At 39.7% G+C, this 20405-nt stretch overlaps 1 protein-coding gene across 4 annotated transcripts in view; it reads right to left on the minus strand.

The window, feature by feature from the left end:
• The window catches only part of TAFA2 (TAFA chemokine like family member 2), a 237805-nt gene that overhangs the window by 7228 nt on the left and 210172 nt on the right, over positions 1-20405 (minus strand). For 2 of the 4 annotated variants that reach the window (XR_010302066.1, XR_010302067.1), the window contains exons 5-7: positions 5930-6112; positions 5226-5335; positions 3803-4050 (exon numbers count right to left, since the gene is read on the minus strand). The exons of 1 other annotated variant lie outside the window; for it this stretch is intronic. The gene's annotated coding sequence lies outside the window, so the exon portion shown is untranslated. The remainder of the gene's footprint in view (positions 1-3802; positions 4051-5225; positions 5336-5929; positions 6113-20405) is intronic. One more of the 4 variants, XR_010302068.1, reaches the window with a different exon arrangement.

The following is a 20405-nucleotide window of genomic DNA, read 5'->3' on the forward strand; positions in this document are numbered from 1 at the left end:
CCCTGGAAAAATGATGGAGCAGCTCCTACTGGAGCATGATCTTCCCTACTACTGCCAGCCACACCATTTCTCATACAGGCCAGAATGCTTGGCCACCTGGGCACACTGCTGGCTCATGTTTAAATGGCTGTGAATCAATACTCTCAGGCCCTTTCTGCAGGGCAGTTTTTCAGCCACTCTCCCCCAAGCCTGTAGCACTGCATGGGTTTGTTATGACTCAAGTGCAGGATCCAACAGTTGGCTTTGTTAAGCCTCATACAATTGACCTCAGTGCATTGACTCAGCTTGTCCAGATCCCTTTGCAGAGCCTTCCTACCTCCAAACAGATCAACACCCCCACCCAGTTTGATGCCATTTGCAAACTTACTGAGGGAGAATTCAATCTCTTCTTCCAGACCACTGATATTGAAAAAAGTGGCCCCAAATGAGAGCCTGGGGAACATCACTTGTGACCAGCCACCAACTGGATTTAACTTCATTCACCACAACTCTTTGGGCCCAGTTATCCAGACAGTTTTTAACACAGAGAAGCATCCAATCACCCAAGTCATGTGCAGCCAGTTTCTCCAAGAGAATGCTGCAGAAGATAGCATCAAAGGCTTCACTAAAGTCCAGGTAAACAACATCCACAGCCTTTCCCTCACACACTAAGCAGGTCACTTTCACATAGAAAGACATCAGGTTCGTCAAGCAGGAACCTTGCCTTTCATGAACCCATGCTGTCTGGGTCGGATAATCTCAAGACAAAGATGATCAACGTGACACAATAACAGGGAATGTCACAAGAATCCCTTAAAGCAATGCTGTAAGAAAAAGGTCTAAGAACGTGTGGGAATCAAAAAAAGGAGTCAGCTAAATGTGACAAATGATGTATCTTTGGAGCACAGTAAGACTGAAGATAGAAACGTAGTAAATTGGTATTCTCACCTTGCGTAGCATTTGCAGAGAAGTGACTTAGAACTTAGAACAAAGAACTGAAAGAAGTCTGTGTTAAAACAGCAAACATCTCACTATTACCTCACTGTTACCCAATAAGAATGTTGGGGATGATATTTTGCCCAATCACTGCATTCCACACCTTGTAGAACCATTGCAACTTGTAGCATGGGGTATAAAAGACTGTGGATATAGCAATAAACAGCTTTTTGCCCTTGGCTTTCAGCTTCAGCTTTGTCTGTGTGGACACTGGTATTTTGTCTAATTAATATATACAGTGACAAGAACTGACTTGAAGAAATGCCTAGCTATGGATTTTCCATGAAGATATGGAGATAAAACAAAGGTCTTGTACCAAAGCAACCCTTATTTGTATGCAGTATATTTCCATTGATTTCATCTTTGTGCTTATATCCTTTCTTACACTGTACATAAAGAGAAAAAACAATAAAATATGGTCAAAACCCATCTGATTCTTTAGCAAACCTTTCCTAATAAGGAATGGACTTCAAGAGGGCTATGTCAGTCATGTTTTTCCATGTCCTAACTGTTTGGTAGTGAAAAACCTAATATGAATATCACACTGAAGAGACAGAAGGGACCATACAACAAGAAACAAACATCTGCCAATGCATTTATTCAACTTCTGTCCTCTGAAAGTGAAGTTGAGGTTGGAAATAAACCTTCTGAGCAGATGGAAGGGCACTATTTCCTGGAACTTCAAAATGAATACGTGCCTTACAACAGCAAATGACAATTCACATTGCCACCTGTGTCTGAATAGCTCAACTTGCAAGTTTGGAATGTGCTTCAGATCTAACACTACAGCCTTTTAAGTGATACTCAAAAGTACTTTGCAAATGTTAACAAAGGAAAGGCTCACAGTCTCCTCACAGCTTGAGAATCCTGTCACTTCTTACCTACAGAAGTGAGGAAGGTGGTAAAAGAAGAGTCATAAAGGACCTTTTTACAATAGGGGTCCGTATGCCTACGCTCTTAATGGTAGATAGGTATGGATTTGGATGTTTATACTAGATAACTAAGTTACTGGGGTGTCAGGGCATTATTGCAAAAGCATGAGAAGTTTTAAGGTGATTCAATCACATTTCAAGGGTATGTTTGATCAACTATGCTAGTTTCAGTGTCACAGACTGCTATTTGACTTGGACTAATGACAGAAGGCAAAATTTGAGTGATTTCTGAGCAGTTAGAAAAAACAGGTATGTGTTAGTTTGAAGCAAGCTAGAATGTTTTGGTGAGAAGAACTAGATTACAGGCTGTGAAAGGAAAACAATGGTGATGTCTACTTCCCTCAGAGTCTTGCTGAAGAAGAAACAAAAACATTAGATAACACTCACCATTTTTTCACTCTCTCTGCCTCAGGCTTCTGACTGAGCTACAGCTCCCTAACCTCACCTTCGCTTCTTAACCTCTTGGCCGAACCTCTATTCTTCCTTGGGACTGGGGTAAGGTTGAGAGGGGCAGGGGGAAGGTGCAGGGGTGGTTGAGAGCCCCTCCTGGGGACTCAGGTTTCTGGGAGGGGAGTTGTGTTTCTGTATTACCTTTTACCTTGTATATTTCTGTATATAACTCTATATACTGTAAATATCTGCTTGCATATTGTGCTAGCTGTAAATAAATAGCTTCGTTTATATTCCCACAGCTGACTGAGAGTAGTCTGGGTGATTTCTAAAGTGGGGGGGGGGGGGGGGGGGGGGGTAACACCCAAACCATCACAAGGTATTTAATGATAGCTATTTCATAAAACTTTGACCCTCTCTAACTTTATATCAAGACTCAAGAGTTTGAAATGTTTACCTTAACTTTACTTTAGTCATTTTAATATGAGAAGTGCTATTTAAATGTTCCCAAGCCTGTAATGGAGCAATTTAGAATTCTAGATCTTCATGTCTGTCCTTTGGCAAACATCTCTAGCTCATTTTATTAATTAAACAGGACATTTCCCACTACACTTAAATGGCTCAGAAGTCTCCCACGTCTTTGATAACCACCAGACTTTAAAGCCCTTAATTCTTCTATACTTTCATTGCACTGTGACTAATCAGAATTGCATTTGGGATAATTCTTGTGCCTGAGACCTTCCATTAGAAAGACATAAACATGCTGAAAACAGATTTTGCACAATGTCATTTGAAGCAGAATTCTGCATTTCTTGTTTTCCTACCACTCTTAATTATTTCAGCAGGAGATTTTTGATGTTAAAGTAAAGACCTAGGCAATCAGTTAAAAATTGTAATTAAAACTAAAAGGCTTTGGAAAACTTTCACACACAAATTGAGGATTCCATTTGCTTCAAATAATCTTAATGTTAGCACTGGAAAAAGAGGCAAAAGAAAAATACTTCAGAGCATGGCATAAGTTCATGAAAATTATAGAGTTCTTCATCTTAAATGTGGCTTTAAGATTAGACAGATAACATCCATAATTTCTGTAGACAGAAAACATCTGTAATCTCTAAACTTTAGGTAATCCAGTGTGGGATGCAGAGCTTTCATCTATAAAGAAGCACCTAACAATGTTCCAAGATGTGCCTCCTTTCTAAGTGCTATTCACTTCTCCAGAGCATCTGTTGCTTTCCCACAATAAGTTAAGTTCATCGACTGAGTCTACCTTCAAAGGAGGGTGAGCAAAGAAAGACATTTTAAAGCTCCCAGAAGCATCTGACTGACATACAGAGTCCACTTAGGAGTGTATGGCAGTCTCTTCCTTCAACCACCCTCCTGAAGCTCTGCCCAAATAATTTTGCCAGTGATTCAGGGGTGTCTGGAGCAAACTAAGCAACTACAATGAGGATTAAGGTACAACAATTCCTGTTAATACTGTGTAAACCTGTATTTGTACACACCTGCTGCTCTGTGAGTAATAAACCAGGGCTGGAACACATTTTCTGGAGTGGTTTGACTCTTTATTCCTCAACGAACGTTCTGGCCCTTCCTTAGAATCCGACCAAGACTAGAATTCATCACAACTAGCGCTCCAACACGGAGCCAGAATGTTTTGTGTGTGTGGAAAAATCAAAATTTGTCATCAGGCACAGCAGAAACCTCCTTTCTCTACTTCTCCATTCGGACTTGAGGAGTTTTACACGTTTGCCTAAGAAACAAACACATGTCAAGTACTACACTCTTATGTTACAGAAAATAAAACTGGGATAGATGGAACTTTCTTTAACTGACAAGGAGAAGCACAAAATGACAGGAAAAACATACTTCAGAATTAGAGCAACTTCTTTTAGCAAAGGAGTATGGTCCCCAAAACACTCTCATGCAATAATGGTAACCCCTGAGGAAAAGGTTTAAACATACTCAAAATCAAACTCATTGATTTGCCACCAAAAAGCAATAGAAAGTGATGGGTAAGAGTCATGTTTGCAAGTGTATCAGCAATATTTAACTATGACAAAACAGTAATTGAAAAGTTCTCTGAAAATAATCCCATGGACAGACCTGTGGTACAGAAAAAAAAAAGGAATTAAGTTGGATAAAATTCCTTCTAAATTAGAGATCTGTGTTCTCCCCATATATGTTTAAAGCAAATAAATAAATAACACCGCTCCCTCCCCAAACATTTAAAATGGAAAAATGTGAGCATCCTGAGCAGAACTTTACTTAGAATAATTTCTATGCTTAGTAAGTTACAGGAACATCATAAAACAATGGCACATTGCAAAAGATGATACTCAATTCAGACAGACAGTTTCTTGTCTAGGTATTTGATGTAGTTTCTGGACCTGCTATTTGCTTCCAAAAAGGGCTGCACAGTACCTCAAAAGATTACTTATATTTCTTTAAATAATGCTTACAAAAATGTTATTAATTGTCCCTCTCCTCCCTCCCCCCTTTATATTTTTATTTAGGCTTTTTAATGTCTATGTCATGCTGCAGATGACTAGAACCATACATTCCAAGTATAAACTCCTATCCACAATAATTTGTTGCTTTAATAAAATCTCTACACTTTTAAATACCATTTCCTTGAACCTGAGAGTTTACAACATAACCTTAAGTGATACAACTCACTGGGACAGTTATCATAGTGTATAGCAGATGAACACACAGGAGTTCCAAACAAGGCTAAATCAAATTAATTTGGTCTTCCAAATTTACTTCATTATCATTATTCTCTTCCAAAAGGTAATGCCATTGTGATGCACATACCTAAGCTCTCTCAATGTTTCTACAACTCAACAGAAAAACTAAGTTTTAACTTAGCAAAGTTTTTCATTTACAGACAGCAGTTTTATAATAAAAGAAGACTTAAATGTAAACCTTTCTGTAACAGATAATAAGTGTAGCAATTCAGACAAGGATATAGCTTCTTGAGGTTTTTGTGCCGATCACAACTCCACAGTGGGACTGCAGCACGGCGGCATAAATGACTGCAAGAAAATTAAATATATGTAATTTTCTTCTCTATTACACCACTTAGTCCACACAGCTATCTCAGGTGGAAGATAAAAACAACCTCCCTCCTTTTTACAGATGAGAAAACTGAAGAACAATAAAGAGTCCACGTTACTCTTTCGATTGTGAGAAAGCAAATGCAGGAGGGATGGAAACAGAGTCTTTCCATCTTTGGCTTTATTTGACCTCACTTACCTAAAGAAAAGTCTATTTTTTTCTTAATGAGAAAGAAAGCCCTGTGACAAGCAGTTTCTTGTGTTGAATACTCTAAACAATGGCGGGGGGGGAGGGCAAAATAAATGAAGAACCTTGCTTTAAAACTAGGTTGAGGCTTGAAATTGTCCGATAGGTATAATGGATTTTCATCTGTCCATATATTTTTTCCCATAAATTGAGTAAGACTGAATTTCAAATTATCCCCACTATAAAATCAGGTAGTCTAAATTCATAACATTTGAAATATTTTTCTTCTTCAGGTGTTTTGGTGTGTTATTTTTTCTGTGATTTTGGATGGAGAGTAATAAGCCATTATGACAAGACCAAAATAGAAATGTAAATTATTTCCTTACCTGTAATTTTATCTTCTCTATGAGGGTACCTGCTGCTCTGCTAGTGCAGTATTGATGTGTTTTCTGCCTTTGTCCCAAGCTTCAGAGATTCCTCTGGTGATTTTTCCCCACTTTCTTACCAACTTCCACTGCTGGCATTTTGAGGTAGTGCACTCACATTTGGCTCCAGGTATACTGCCACAGCTGAGGGAATATAAGACAACTAAAAAACAAGTTAGAAAATAGCAGAGCAATATCCAGGCAGAAAAAAAAAAAAAAAGTTTAAAAACAGTGAATCAGCCATCAACTTGAAACCCTTCCATTGTTTGCCTTTCTCTTTCCATCCATTTAGAATCTCCACATGAAGAAAAGACTTTCCCATGCTTGGATACATTTTAGCCAAGTGGTGGGTGTTGACAGAGTAGTGGGTACCCATTCAGAGGACATAAAATTATGTCAAGGGAATTTAATTTTCACTTTCTCCTGTGTGAGTACCCATCACACCATCACTGCAGTGCAGACAAGAAACAGAAGAAAGGTGGCAGATTTGGAGGATTTCAGAATACCTGTAGCTCTGTCTCCAATCCTAAAAGAACTGAAGTAAAGGAAGACTGAGGGGCTTTACACCTGAAAAGCTATCGCAGATGATCAATTAGAAGGTTTTCTTATTGCCCAGGAGAAAATACATATAGTCTGATTCACTAAGGAGTAGTCAAGACTATGTTTGCTGATCCCCAGCTAATACTGAGTCACCTTGATCACCAAAGAAGGGAAAAGAGCAACTAGTGCTGCCAATGTAACAAATGTGAAACAGCAAATCCACCATTTGTGCCTCAAATTCCGTGTCGGTCTTGCATTTTTCACATGCAATGGTCACAAGTTCCTGTGGCATTCTTGGAAGAAGATATCATAACACAATGGTATTCCAGCAAATTTTGGCTTTGGTGCTTTTCTCTGGCATTTGTTCTGAATGAATGATGAACTGAAGCAAGTTACTAGCGTCGTTCCTGAATTGACCAGAAACGTCTTCTTGTTTTGAGTATTATGCAGATTTCCAGTGGAAAGTTCCAACAGCTTGAAACTCCTCTATACTGAGGACCAGCTTGATACTGCTTTAGAACTTCATAGCACACAGAAAAGGAAACATGAACTCTAGAAAATTAAGCAAGAATCTGCTTTGGTTTTCAATTTAATCTGAAGATGACCAGTTGTCCTCATACCTTCTCATTATCTTCTGATGAGTATGTGACCCAAGTATGAATGAACAAGAGTAGTTAATCTCAATTAGTCACTGATATTCTAAATCTCAAGTAATGAAGGAAAGACAAAAGGGCTCTGAAAGGTTTGTTGCCTTCAAATTTCAGGAATATGCATACTAATAATGTGCATTGAGGTCAAGAGAGAGAAAAAGGACTCTGGCAATTTCTTGAATGACTCTCTAAAAAGAAATAGGCTTTGCAAGTAATCAGCTTCAAATTTGCCAATGTTGCATTTTTTTAGGAGAAACTCTGTTACTTCTTTGTACTTTGAAAATGTTGACCATTAATAACTGGCATTAGAATGATGCCTTGAAAATGATACATTTGCTATGTTCACTTTCTAAGGTCATGCTGAAAAGGTGACAAGGAGGCAGGAGAGAAATATCTCAGAATTCTAGAGGAACAACTTTGATTTTTCAATGCATTTGCCTGAATTGGTATCAGCACAAGTAGATGTAAAGTCCTTTGGCCTTCTTTTGACAGGGGCACATTCCTGAGCACAAAGCTTAATCCAAGATGAACGAACAAAACGTTGTCCTTCTGGTTGGCATCAGGAAGATATTGTCAGGCATTCTCAAAGTGGCAAAGTTGTCTTGAACTTCTTAAAATATGCTGCTCCATTAAAACTCAAATTTGCTGTTAGTACTGAATCAGAGATACATGCTGGTGAGATGTCATCCATTGATTCCTTGAGATTATATTCTTCTTCATTAACTGGAGACACACCTGTGTTCACTTCTGGGTTTAGAGGTCTTGTCACTATAATTCTACAGGCCACATCACAGAAATAAGTCATGGTGAACTTGATATTTTGTAGCTTCACTCAGAATCTTCACTTCAAAGCTCTATGACATTCCTCACTGCGGTTACGGAAGGGGTTGAACAAGAGAACTGTAAGATCTGAGAAGGAATCCTAATAATGTAGTTCATTTCACAGGACATATAAAGTCCTTTGTAGTCTTTTCTCCATACACAGCAGCAGACTCATTCCTAAAATAAAGCTCGTGTTCACCAGGGCACATGAAGGAATCAAGTAATGGAAAGATATGGAAAAAAAAAGTCAACAAGTTGAAATTCTGCTGAAAAATTAATGTTATGTTGGTCCTCTTCTTTTTTAATTTAGTCCTAGACAACAATCTTTCACTTATTCTTTCCTGAAATACATTTTTCCTTCGTTCTGAGCAGTTCTCTGACAGGACAGGACTATCTTCATTATTCTTATGGAGAAACAAGTTAGATTTACAACAATTCTCACTCTGCTCTGCAAGAGCATCTGATTTCAACTGGTTTGAGAGTCGGTCACTCCTTCAACAGTGACTGTGCATAACACTCTACATAACTGACTTTCTTCACTTTTTATTGATTAGTATCCATTTCCTTCCTTCCCTATTAGAAGGAAGAAAAGCAGACCTGTGACAGGGCTGTACTTCTGAGGTTTTCTGTAAGCATTCCTAATCAGCAAGGAAACACCTCCAGAAAACTATGAGATTTGGAAGCACTAAACATAAAACTTTTTGGTCAGTTGAGAGCCACTTTTTCTCTCCCTCATATCAGTTCTGCAACTAAGCGGTGATGCACAGTTCGTGAAGCCTGTGCCAAATAGTCACAGCAAGAGGCAAGACCTCTGCCTGCAGCTATTTATGCAGTAGGTAATGTGAGGTTTCAGAATACTCCAGGGCCCTCTGAGCTGAAATGCATTGTTTCTGACCTACAGAAATGATCCCCAAAAGTCCTTAGAGACTGCAAAGGAGGGTGAGATAAGGAAGAAGCACTAGTTTTAGAGCATGCCACCATGACTCACACAATACCGGCACTTCAATATCATCTTCCTATAGGGCAACTTGTGAGGTGGTAGTAGAAGATCAAGATTGTTTCAGGAAAACTAAAAAAGGGCTGCTAGATATTCAAAGAGCCCTTCTTGCTCCACTGTGAAAGGGCAAGGAGATTGGCTTACTGGATTTGCAAATGAGAGTGATCTTTGATTTCAGTGTCAGGACTTTCGTACTTCCTGGAGAAGTGGAGAAAACAGTAATTTACATACAGCCTTCAGAATTAGTTCTTATTTTCCATCAGAGAGGCAGAAAACTGTTCTTCAGACATGAGATCAATATCTCAAACATGCCAGCAAGGTGCAAACCGAGGCGGGGGGAAGAAAGGAAAAAAAGAAAAAGAAATCACAAGATGAATCTTTTGGGACAAAGGCAGAAAACCTCTTGACTGGACTGACGGATTGGAGGATTCCCGTGTAGAAGAAAATAATGCTTAAAAAATCACCGATTAGTTAGTTTACAACACACAACTGAAATCCATTTGCCTCTTTTTTAATATTGGAGAAATATTTTCCTTTCATTTCAGAGTAATTGTGTCAATTTTCGGGTTCTGCAGCAGCTAAAATGATGCTTTACGATGGATGCTAGTTGCAGTCTTACCTTAGCAAAAACCATTCCCTCATAAAAATGTATAAACCACAGCACATATCACTAAAACTCTGTGGATGTGATGAAAGGATTGTAAAAGATTCCATTCCTCATGATTTGACAGTGCGTCTTAGAAAAAAATTAGAGTGCTGCCTCTGAATAGCTAGAGACAAGGCTATTCACAAGGAGATGCAGCAAGGCATTGCAAACAGGTAAGGAAAAACTGCAAACCTTCTAGGCAACAACTGCTAATAGCAAAAAATGTAAAAGCTATTCTGACTTTAGGAATTCTTCTCCTTTAAGTAACATATTAACAGACTCTTTTCCAAAACAATTCTACCTATGCATATTGCTTTTAACCCATTTTTCATTCTGCTGCTCACTTTTAGATCCTACAATCAGTATCCACAGGGCTCAAAGTCAGAACAGAACTAAATACAAGTTAAGACTGAAACTGCCTTAGGAGTTGTCTGGATTATCTTCACCTGTGTGCTAGTTTGAAGCAGGCTAGAATGTTTTGGTGAGAAGAACTAGATTACAGGCTGTGCAAAGAAAATAATGGTGATGTCTACTTCACTCACAGGCTTGCTGAGATGTATAGGAACAAGAAATAAAACCATAGATAACCACTCTCACTTGGGCCGATGACTGAGCTGCATCTTACTCTCTCTAACCTCACTCTCCATTTTGGACTAATCTGCTTTGCTTCCTAACCCCCTGTCTGAACCTCCATTCTTCCTTGGGACAGAGGTAAGGTTGAGAGGGGCAGAGGGAAGGTGCAGGGGTGGTTGAGAGCCCCTCCTGGGGACTCAGGTTTCTGGGAGGGGAGTTGTGTCTCTGTATTACCTTTTACCTTGTATATTTCTGTCTATAACTGTATATACTGTAAATATCTGCTTGTATATTGTGCTAAGCGGTACATATAAGCTTCATTTAATTTCCAGAGCCAGCTGAGTCTAGGCTGGGTGATTTCTCAAGTTTGGGGGGAGGGGGGGGGGGGTGGGCAGGGAACACCCAAACCGTCACAACCTGCTCAAGACGTGTGACCTTTAAGTCCATGACTTCACTTACAACATTTCAAACCACAGCACTTTTTGCTTTAATCCTTTTCACCAGAACTTGTGTTTTGTGGGTATTTTCAAGTTCATTTGCTTTTGGGGAAAACACCATGACTTTTCTAGATTTCTGTGTCCTAGAATCATAGAATCAGCCAGATTGGAAGAGACCTCCAAGATCATCCAGTCCAACTTAGCACCCATGCCCATCCAATCACTAGACCATGGCACTAAGTGCCTCATCCAGTCTTTTCTTGAACACCTCCAGGGACAGCGACTCCACCACTTCCCTGGGTAGCCTATAATGAACACCATCAGGCTACTGGTCTAAATCTATGTTAGATGCAGACTTGCAACAGAAACCTTTCCATAGGGTAGAACTAGGCATGCAAGTTCATGTTAAAGAAGTACATTTGATATACAGCAGCTATTTTAAAGGAAACCAGTGAATTGCCTAGACCTGAATATTGATGAGTCCTTGTAATATAAGTTGCCTGGAATGCCAAATATTTCCATCAAAATGTTCAAGCACCCCAAAAAAAAATAGTGTTTAGGTGCCACATAAAAAATACTGAGCTTCTATATGAGAGAATTGTAATGTTAGATCAAAACAACATTTACTGACTAATACACAAAACTAGCCTGATCCCTGAAAATTCCATCCTAATTCAATCACCAGCTCGTTTGCCCCCAAAACATGTATGCATTCCTAGAAAAATCTCAACATACCACTCATTACTGTTTTAATGACAGATCTGATATAGTGGATCTATGAGCTGGCAATAAGAAACATGCTGAGACAGCTGCAAATTCCTCCTGGTGACAGATTAGCCAAAAACATGGAAAGAGATACCATAGCAACAATGAGGCTATCACAAGTGCAGTCAGTGTTTTCCAGGGGCATTATTTTGCTGCAGTCTGTGCACTTACTTATATTGTAATCACCTCCCTTTACAAACCACCAGGTATCACGAGTTACTGCATTGATGTGTACTGTTCCTACAAATCTTCATGTGAAATTAAGGTAGAAGGGGAGGAGTCTATAGACAGATGCTTTTCCAGTCAGGCAGGGGAAGAGAAGAGTTTTACAGTGAGTTTGTTTCTCAACTTATTCACATAGCCCCTTAAATAATATTAGGAAAAGCACTTCCTGTCATTATTTACTCCTGACACATGGCAGGTTATCGATTTATCATGCAAGTGTTTCACAGGGGTCAAAGCAAAAAGCAAATGGCTTAATGTGACAGGAATCAGTACTTTTGCACTAAAAAAAAAGTCATGTGAGAAATACATTGCCTTATTAGCACTGACTGAGCACAACTACCAAATACATTCTGTCCATCAGAAACATCCCAGAATAACCTATACAAAATTATTTCTCTGCCAAATCTCTTTTTTTCTAATGACTGGCTATTACTTCAGCAGTTTTTTAAAACCTGTAGAAGGATGAGGAATAAAGATGTGAGGGGAAAGGCTTCCACAAGGGCAAAATCTCTTTTCAACTTTGGCATTAAAAAAACAACCCGGTAACACTTCTTCCACTTCCCTTCTGCTGCTTAAAAATCCTGTGCATCTGTTGGTCATGCAGAGAAGCACAGACCAAGAGCTAATGTAGCTGCACTGCTAACACTGATATCAGGCTCAGTTACAAGAAAAATGTCCATTTCTTCTCATATCCAGCAACACATTTCAGTTCTCCTGTATTATGTTGTCTCACTCAAGTAGTAGAGCAGCACTGATAGCAGTTGATTCACCATTACTGCTGCCTCCTAATACTGGGAATCTCAGTAGCCCACTGCAAAGTATTACTATGCAAAGTCACCTAACAGAGGTACTTTCACTCCTTGTGCTGAAAGGGTTATGACCAACATTTTTCATAAATGGAAGCATTAATAACATTACTACCTCTCCTTTCACCAGCTGCAATTCATTTAGAAGCAATCCAGCATCTCCAAGTGAAAAAAAGAGGATATAAGGTGAAAATGTAGGCAGTATTTAAGTCAGCAAGAGAATTGCATTGATTCAGAGCAGTGGAATGCACATACTAAGCATCCTTTATATGTGTTTGGATGGTACACTTTCTCCTCTTCCAAGAATTGCATAATGTAAAATTAGATTAAATTGAATGTTACAAATGTCTGACTTTGGGCTCTCTCCAATATTATTTTGGAATGTAGATATGGATTTCTCTTCATACTGGCAATATTTCTGTTCTTTTCACACTAGTCCATCTATCTGTGATATTGCTGTGGAAAGAAGATTTGGAAAGCAAATTTGGATTTGGAATGTAGTTAAACACACTCGATATAGATTTATATTTGGTCCTGTAATACTTCTCTTTTATTTCTCTCTGTCCTTGTAATTCTTTTTTTTCCCCAGTATTTTAATTCTAATATTGTTTTGGCATATAGTTACACTGTAAATATTAGATATTGATTTCTTTCTGTTCTACACTGTGCTTTTCCTCAAATACTAAAAATAATAGCCGATTTTCAGAGTGACAATCATAGTTTCTCCTTTCTCTTCCAGTGAGTTCTCTGGGGCCCAGGGACCGCTCTCACACATGGGTACCACACTCCAGGAACAGTTTCAACACTTTATTATAGCTTAAACACTAAACCCATTATGAAAAAGGTATATCTACATCTCACATACTACAGCCATAGGGAGAAACTGCAATGCTGAATAAGGTATGACAAACAATTCTGAGTAGCTCTATTGATCGAAGGGCAGGCTATACTCGCCCTATCCCACTGGCCAGCAAAGCCCCTTGAGATGTGTAGATTGCAGAACTGGTCGGATGCCATCTCGAAAGGTAGGCGTCCCCACCATGGACCAGCACCTGCTATGGTGGTGAGACAGGTGCTGCTCACAGTTCAGCCACCTATGCTCTCGGTTTCTATGTGTTCAGAATTCTGTGATGTGTGGGCAGTGCATTCCAGGAGGCTGAGCCAAGCAGAACCAAGCTCCTCTCTTATTTCACAGTTTGTTACATAATGACTTTCCCTACTGCCCATGTGCATCGTTGGCTTCGGTGGTCCTGTGACCCCCTAGCAAGGGGAGCCTTCATTATCTTCAGCTCCCTCTGCAGCTGGTTGTTCTCTGCAGAGCCTTTCAAGGTCATTGCTGGCTCCACATGCTGTTTAGCCAACACCACATTCTGGCCTCTGAATACAGGGATGGTACTTGCAGGCTCTGTTTTCCTTAGATTTATCACTTAAGAGCTCGCAGACCCTGTTCTTAGCTGTGGTAACCTGGCAGCTATTGGCCTGTTGCCCTCAGTCTGATCAACCATATACCAATTTCCCTCTTACTCTTTCCCTCATAAGTTTGGGTGCTCAACTACTCCTGAACACAGATGTCCACTCCAAAACACGGCCCTTTCTGACCTGTCTGAAACCACTTTCACATGTTTATAGGAAAATCTTGACTTTCACCCTCTCGAGATTTTCAGAGGTTAGTAATTGATGCCTGCTATGCATTCCACCTGATCTTTTTTGTTAATCTGTACTATTAGTACTGATATTTATAGCTGTGTATCTTCAGAACATCAATCTTTTAAAAATTTCTCTTAAAATATCTCACATTTGATAGCACTCCAAGTTCAAAGCTTCCCAAATTGACAAAGAATGAAGGGGCTTTTTTGATCATCTTTTTTGATCATTAAAGAAAGTCACTGAGCAAGCATCTTCCTATTCACCATTAAGTATCTCAATGTTAGGCACTAAGTTAGTGATCACAGCTTTCCTTTACAGAGACCTCCTGAAGATAATTCATCTGACTCATCTTAGGACAACATGAGTTGTCCTCTGGAATTGAAGAGTTCTTTCCAATACTAAAAAGATAGCCTAGAGATTAGGATAATGATCTCACTCCAGAGAGCCTTATCCCAAGCAAAGTTCAATAAATTCCACTCCACACATTTTAACCAGAACTCAGCACTTAGTGTTAAACTATGCCTCATTCTACAAGCAGTTCTACCAAATCAAACAAAAAACTTCAGGACAAAGTATTATTTCATTAACACACAACAGCTCAAGGCTGCACCTGGGGAGGTTTAACCTGGAGATTAGGAAGCATTTCTTCACTGTGAGGGTGGTCAAAAGCTGGAACCAGATTCCTAGCCAGGTGGGCAACACCTTAAGCCTGTTAGTGTTTAAGAGGCATTTGGACAATGCTCTTTATAAAATGCTTTATCTTGGTCAGCTTAGAATTGGTCAGGCAGGATTTGATGATTGTTGTAGATCCCTTCCAACTGAAATTGTCTGCTCTATGCTATTTCACATGAAAAATGCCAATGCATATTTCTCTATCTTCATAGAATATTAGCCCAGGGACTCTTCCCCACTCCTGGGAACAACTGCACACTTCTCAGTCATCTGCAGCTCCAGGATCTAAACATGAGAGCCAGAATGCACCATCTTACCTCTGCTCTAGTTTCTGCAAGACTTATGTATTTATGGACAGGCTCCAGTTCCAGGGCCGTCCAGTTCTAGGAAACTTGGACCACAGCAAGTACTGTGACATACACAGGTTACATGCAGCTTCCAGTGCTCTTACACAAAGTCAGCCTCTATTATGAAGATAAAGCAATGCACTGTTCTTAGAAATCTAAGTTTGACATTTTAATTGGCCCTTTAAAAATGCAGAGGCCTTTGGTGTGGGATATATCCCATAAATTGAAAAAAAAAAAAAACCTTTAAATTCCTTCTCCTCAGCTTTTATCTAAATTCAAAACGTGGTTTTTCAAGCCCTTGTAAAGAGCTCTTTTCTTTAATACAAATTCATAAGACTTTTCATCTCACTGTAAATTGCATACCCGTTTTAAATGAACATTTTCCCTTATTCTGCAAAAAGAAAAGGAAACACAAGCAAAAAAGCTTTTTTTTTAAATTGAAAATAACCACAACAGGAAAGGGCTGTAAGAATAAAAAAATTATTTCAAAGGTTTAAAAAAAAGTAGAAAAAATTATTTGGATTTTCCCTTTAAAAACAAACAAACAAACAAACAAAACCAACCAAACAAACAAAATTTGTCCTCATTTAAAGAGGACAACATGCTTATTTATGAAAACATTCAGGCTAGCCACACAGGAAAAAAAAATCAATTGTTTCCTCTCAAAACAGTTTCTCAGTCTGGAGAAAAATGACACAATGTGCCTGGTAAATCTCAGCTATGCATATAATCATGTCATAATTCTCCTAACGTGTTCCTGAACATCCTCTTTTGTTGTGGGGTAATGCTTAGAGCACAAACAAGCATCTCTTTATATGAGGTAAAAAAGTGCTTTAGCTAAATTGTCATTGCCTTTTCTGTCCTTCTCCTCCAGCTTTATAGAGCCAAAATAGTCAATTCTAATCCAGCACAAATTAATTCAGTACTCAGCACATTCACATACACTTCCTCCCTCCCCATATTTATTCCTTCTCCATGGTTAACTCCTGTTAGCCTTCTCTCCCTATTTTGCAGACAAATTAGGAAAAGCAGTTTAATCTTTACATAATACCTGGCTTTGCATTCTGAAGGTAAATAATTTCCATCTGACTTTTGATAACATCTGCATTATGTATGCCATAACATTCCCCTCTTTCTAACTCATTACTCATGTATTACCTTGTTCGCCCCCAGATTGGAGCAAAATGCAAAATCTCAAGCAGACCACATCCTAAAAATGTGTTCATTTTCTCCCATTCTTCTCTTAGCCTTTTTGCTTATTGACTGATACCAAACCATAGAATTATTGAGGCTGGAATAAACATCTGAGATCATCAATTCCAGCCCATGACCTAACATCACCACATCCACCAGACCATGTTGCTAAGTGCCAGATCCAATCTTTCCTTAAACACTTCCAGGGACAGCGACTCTGCCACCTCTCTGGGTGGTCCATTCCAGTGTCTGGCTCCCCTTTCCATCAGGAAGTGCTACCTAACATCCAACCTAAACCTCCCCTGGTGCAGCTTCAGGCTATGCCCTTTCATCTTGTCATAAGCTGCCTGGGAGAAGAGCCTGACCCCCACCTTACTACACCTTCCCTTCAGATACCTGTAGAGTGTGACAAGGTCCCCCCCACCCCGAGTCTCCTCTTCTCATGGCTAAACAACCTCAGCTCCCTCAGCCTCTCCCCATGCAACTTTCCCTTCAGTCCCTTCCCCAGTGTTGTCGCTCCTCTCTGGACCCACTCCAGCACCTCAATATCTCTCGTGCAGTGAGGAGCCCAGAGCCACACATGGTGCTTGAGGTGAGGCCTCACCAGTGCCAGTACAGGGGCGGAATGACATCCCTAGTGCTGCTGGCCACACCATTCCTGATACAAGCCAAGGTGCCACTGGCTTTCTGTCCCACCTGAGCACACTGCTGGCTCATGTCCAGCCAGCTATCAAACAGTATTCCCAGGCCCCATTCTCCCAGGCTGCTCTCCAGCTACTCATCCTCCAGTCCAAAGCACTGCATGGGGTTCTAGTGGCCAAAGGGTAGGACCCGGCACTTGGTCTTGTTAAACCTCATATCACTGGCCTCAGCCCACTGACCTAGTCTGTCCAGGTCTCTCTGCCATGTCTCCCTACCTTCCAGCACATCCACACTCCCTCCCAACATGGTTTCACACACAAATTTACTATTGGTAGACTCAATCCCCTCATCCAAGTCACCAACAAAGATGTTGAATAGAACTGGGCCCAGTACTGATCCCTGGGGGATGCCACTGGACACCAGACACCAACCGGATGTCACAGCATTCACAACCACTCTCTGTGCCTGCTCATCCAGACAGTTTTTAACCCTTGTCCAAGCCATGGGATGTCAGCTTTGCCTGGAGGATGCTGTGGGAGACTGTGTCAAAGGCTTAATGGTGTAAGTACTGAGAAGCTGGTATCATAATTTTTTACAGTAGTTTGATTAAGTTAGCAAAGGTGGACAATCAAGCTACCCTCCTTCCTCCACTGATGTTTATCTCTAGCCTAACAGCCCAAAAGGCAGACACGCAGGTTGCAAATCACTACACAGATGTTGCTTTTGAACTTGGTAGAAGACAGTACTTTAGCAGTAAATTGGATTCTTTTTTTCTCCACATGAAGGAGGCAAACTTACAGAAAATGTTTGGAGGTGAATATAGATTTTCTTTGGCCTTTCAGGAAAGCATTCACAAGGCTTTTCTGAAATACACTTAAATCACACGAGCTGTTCAATTTCCTTTTCGTTTGTTTAATGCTTTTACATGGTAATAACACATGGGCTATTTCATTTTATAATTAGAAACTTACTAGCTATGACTTCTTAATACTGACTCTCTGTACAGTTCTTTTCATTTCTCTTAAAGAAAAAAAAGGGGGGGGCATGGGTTGAAACCACAAAACACTTTAGACTTTTTCCTTTTGTTTATATAGATTTTAAAGAGAAGGGAGAAATCGACACAAATATTGTTGTGAGTACTCATACTCCCAGGAAAATGCTTGCTTTTTGATAATTCCTATCACAGGAAAGTGCTTGCTTTTTGATAATAGACTCTCTTAATACAAAGAATCACATTTCCAACAGCAATGCATATTTTTCTGAGCATCAGCATGACATCTGGCATTTCCAGCCCCATATATTCTTGCCACCTGATTTTGATGACTTAGACCAACTGTCAAGCAGAAATCTGAATTTAGATTTGTCTCAAAACAGCTTTGTGTTGTGTGGGAAATTAAGGAAGAAGGGTGCAAGGTGCAGTATCTAGACAACCTAGAAAGCAGAACAAGTGATGGAGGATTTAAGGAGATTAGTATTTTCCTCTTCTCAGTGTTTAATCTGCAAGCAGTTTATGGCAACGGTTGTACTGCATCAGTGCATAAGATGGCAAACAGAAAATGAGTGGGTTTTACATAGCATCTTCTCTGAAGAGATGTGAAATGAGCCCTGAGAACTGCCATCGTTCATAGAGGACAAGAAAAGCCTAGGTTCTGCAAAGAGTCAGACCTCTGAGTGTGCAACATATGCATAAGCTCTCGAGGACAAGAGCCTTGGGCATCTGCAGATTCCTAACACAAAACAGATCTTTACAACCTTGATGAATGCAGAAAAATGTATCTTCTGACAACATGCTGGAAAAAAATTGCCTCAAGGTGATTCTAATTGATACCTCCCCCTTTTGTGACTATTTTTTCCCCTACAGAAACAAAACCCAAGCCCACATTTTTATTTAGTACTTGTTAAACACTTACAATAAGCATAAAATGGCATGGATTTTTTAAATAGTAATAATGCTATGTAGTAGTAGCATCCAGGACAAACTTCAAAGACTTTTTTTTTTTACATGCACACATATGTTACATGCATGTAATAAGATTTCCCTGGTTCAAGAGGGACAGGCACTCGTTGGAGCAGGTACAGAAGAGGGCTACAAAGATGATTAGAGGACTAGAACATCCCTCTTATGAGGAAAAACTGAGAACATTTGGTGGTTTTAGTTTGGAGAAGTGAAGACTGAGGGGGGATCTCGTAGAAGCTTATAAATACTTTAAAAGGGTGGGTGTCAGGAGAATGGGATGAGTCTCTTCTCAGTGGTGCCCAGTGACAGGACAAGGGGTAACAAACATAAACTTGAACACAAGAACTTTCATCTAAACATGAGGAGGAACTTCTTTAAGGGTGACAGAGCACTGGAACATGATGTCCAGGGAGGTGGCAGAGCCTCCATCTCTGGAGATATTCAAAACCCACATGGACATGTTCTTGTGTGAACTTCTTCAGGTGAAACCTGGCTTGGCATGGGGCTGGACTCAATGATCTCCAGAGGTACCTTCCAACCCCTGCCATTCTGTGATTCTGTGTACAAAATTAAGTACAGGCAGCATTCAAGCAAGGTTAGCTTCATAAGAAAGATATTTGAAAGAAGATTCAGAAGAGGAATTGGATATCAAACATTTAGGAAGCACTCTTCCTGCAAAGAATGTCAAAAGACTTATACAGAAACTGAGACATGTAGAGCTGTCTGTGGAACAGAGGCAATATTATTCAACTATATAGTGCACACTGCATTTCATGAGAATCAAAGCATATTGGTATTCTACATCTTACTACATCCAAGACAAATAGCACAGACACTCACACACCTGCACAGAGTAAACACCACACCAGCAAATTACAGCCTAACACTCAAAACAGCTGCTAAATACTTACAAGCAAAACCAGTTATCAGTATGTGTGGTGAGTGTAGGTGTTTATGCATGCATGTCTTTATGTTGATGAAGAACTTACTTGACCTACAAAGATACAGTGATGTTGTTTTAGGAAGTTTGTGCACTTAATGCTTCATCTGCAGAATTTTTAATTACTCTGTTTCTTTTAGCCACTAGAGAGAGGACAAAGGAGAGCTGACAGTATGCTTACTTTGTTTTCAGGCATTTCATAAGATGAATGTACAAGGCGTTTCTGTTAGTGTAATTTTGAATCAACAATGTAAAAAGTGTCAAATGGAGAGAAGGAACTCATTGAAACTGTCAGAATTTTTTAGTACATCCCAGTCATAGGAAACAGAAAGAACCAGAAGATCATACTGGAATAACACATCAAATGCTTACCATACTCAGTTGTTTCCACATAGCAACATGGCAGTTCCATGTTGTTGATAACAATGCACGTTTGTTATCCTGTGAATGAAGATCTTAGCAAGGAGCATAGACTTTGTGACACTGGTTTCAGACAGAAATGCATATTAGATTATAATACACTTGATCATTACTGCTAGTTCAACAAGGGGCCAACTCTACTACCTCCTGTGCTTAC

The sequence above is a fragment of the Pogoniulus pusillus genome, chromosome 4, assembly GCF_015220805.1.
Source record: "Pogoniulus pusillus isolate bPogPus1 chromosome 4, bPogPus1.pri, whole genome shotgun sequence".
NCBI classification, from domain to species: Eukaryota; Metazoa; Chordata; class Aves; order Piciformes; family Lybiidae; genus Pogoniulus; species Pogoniulus pusillus.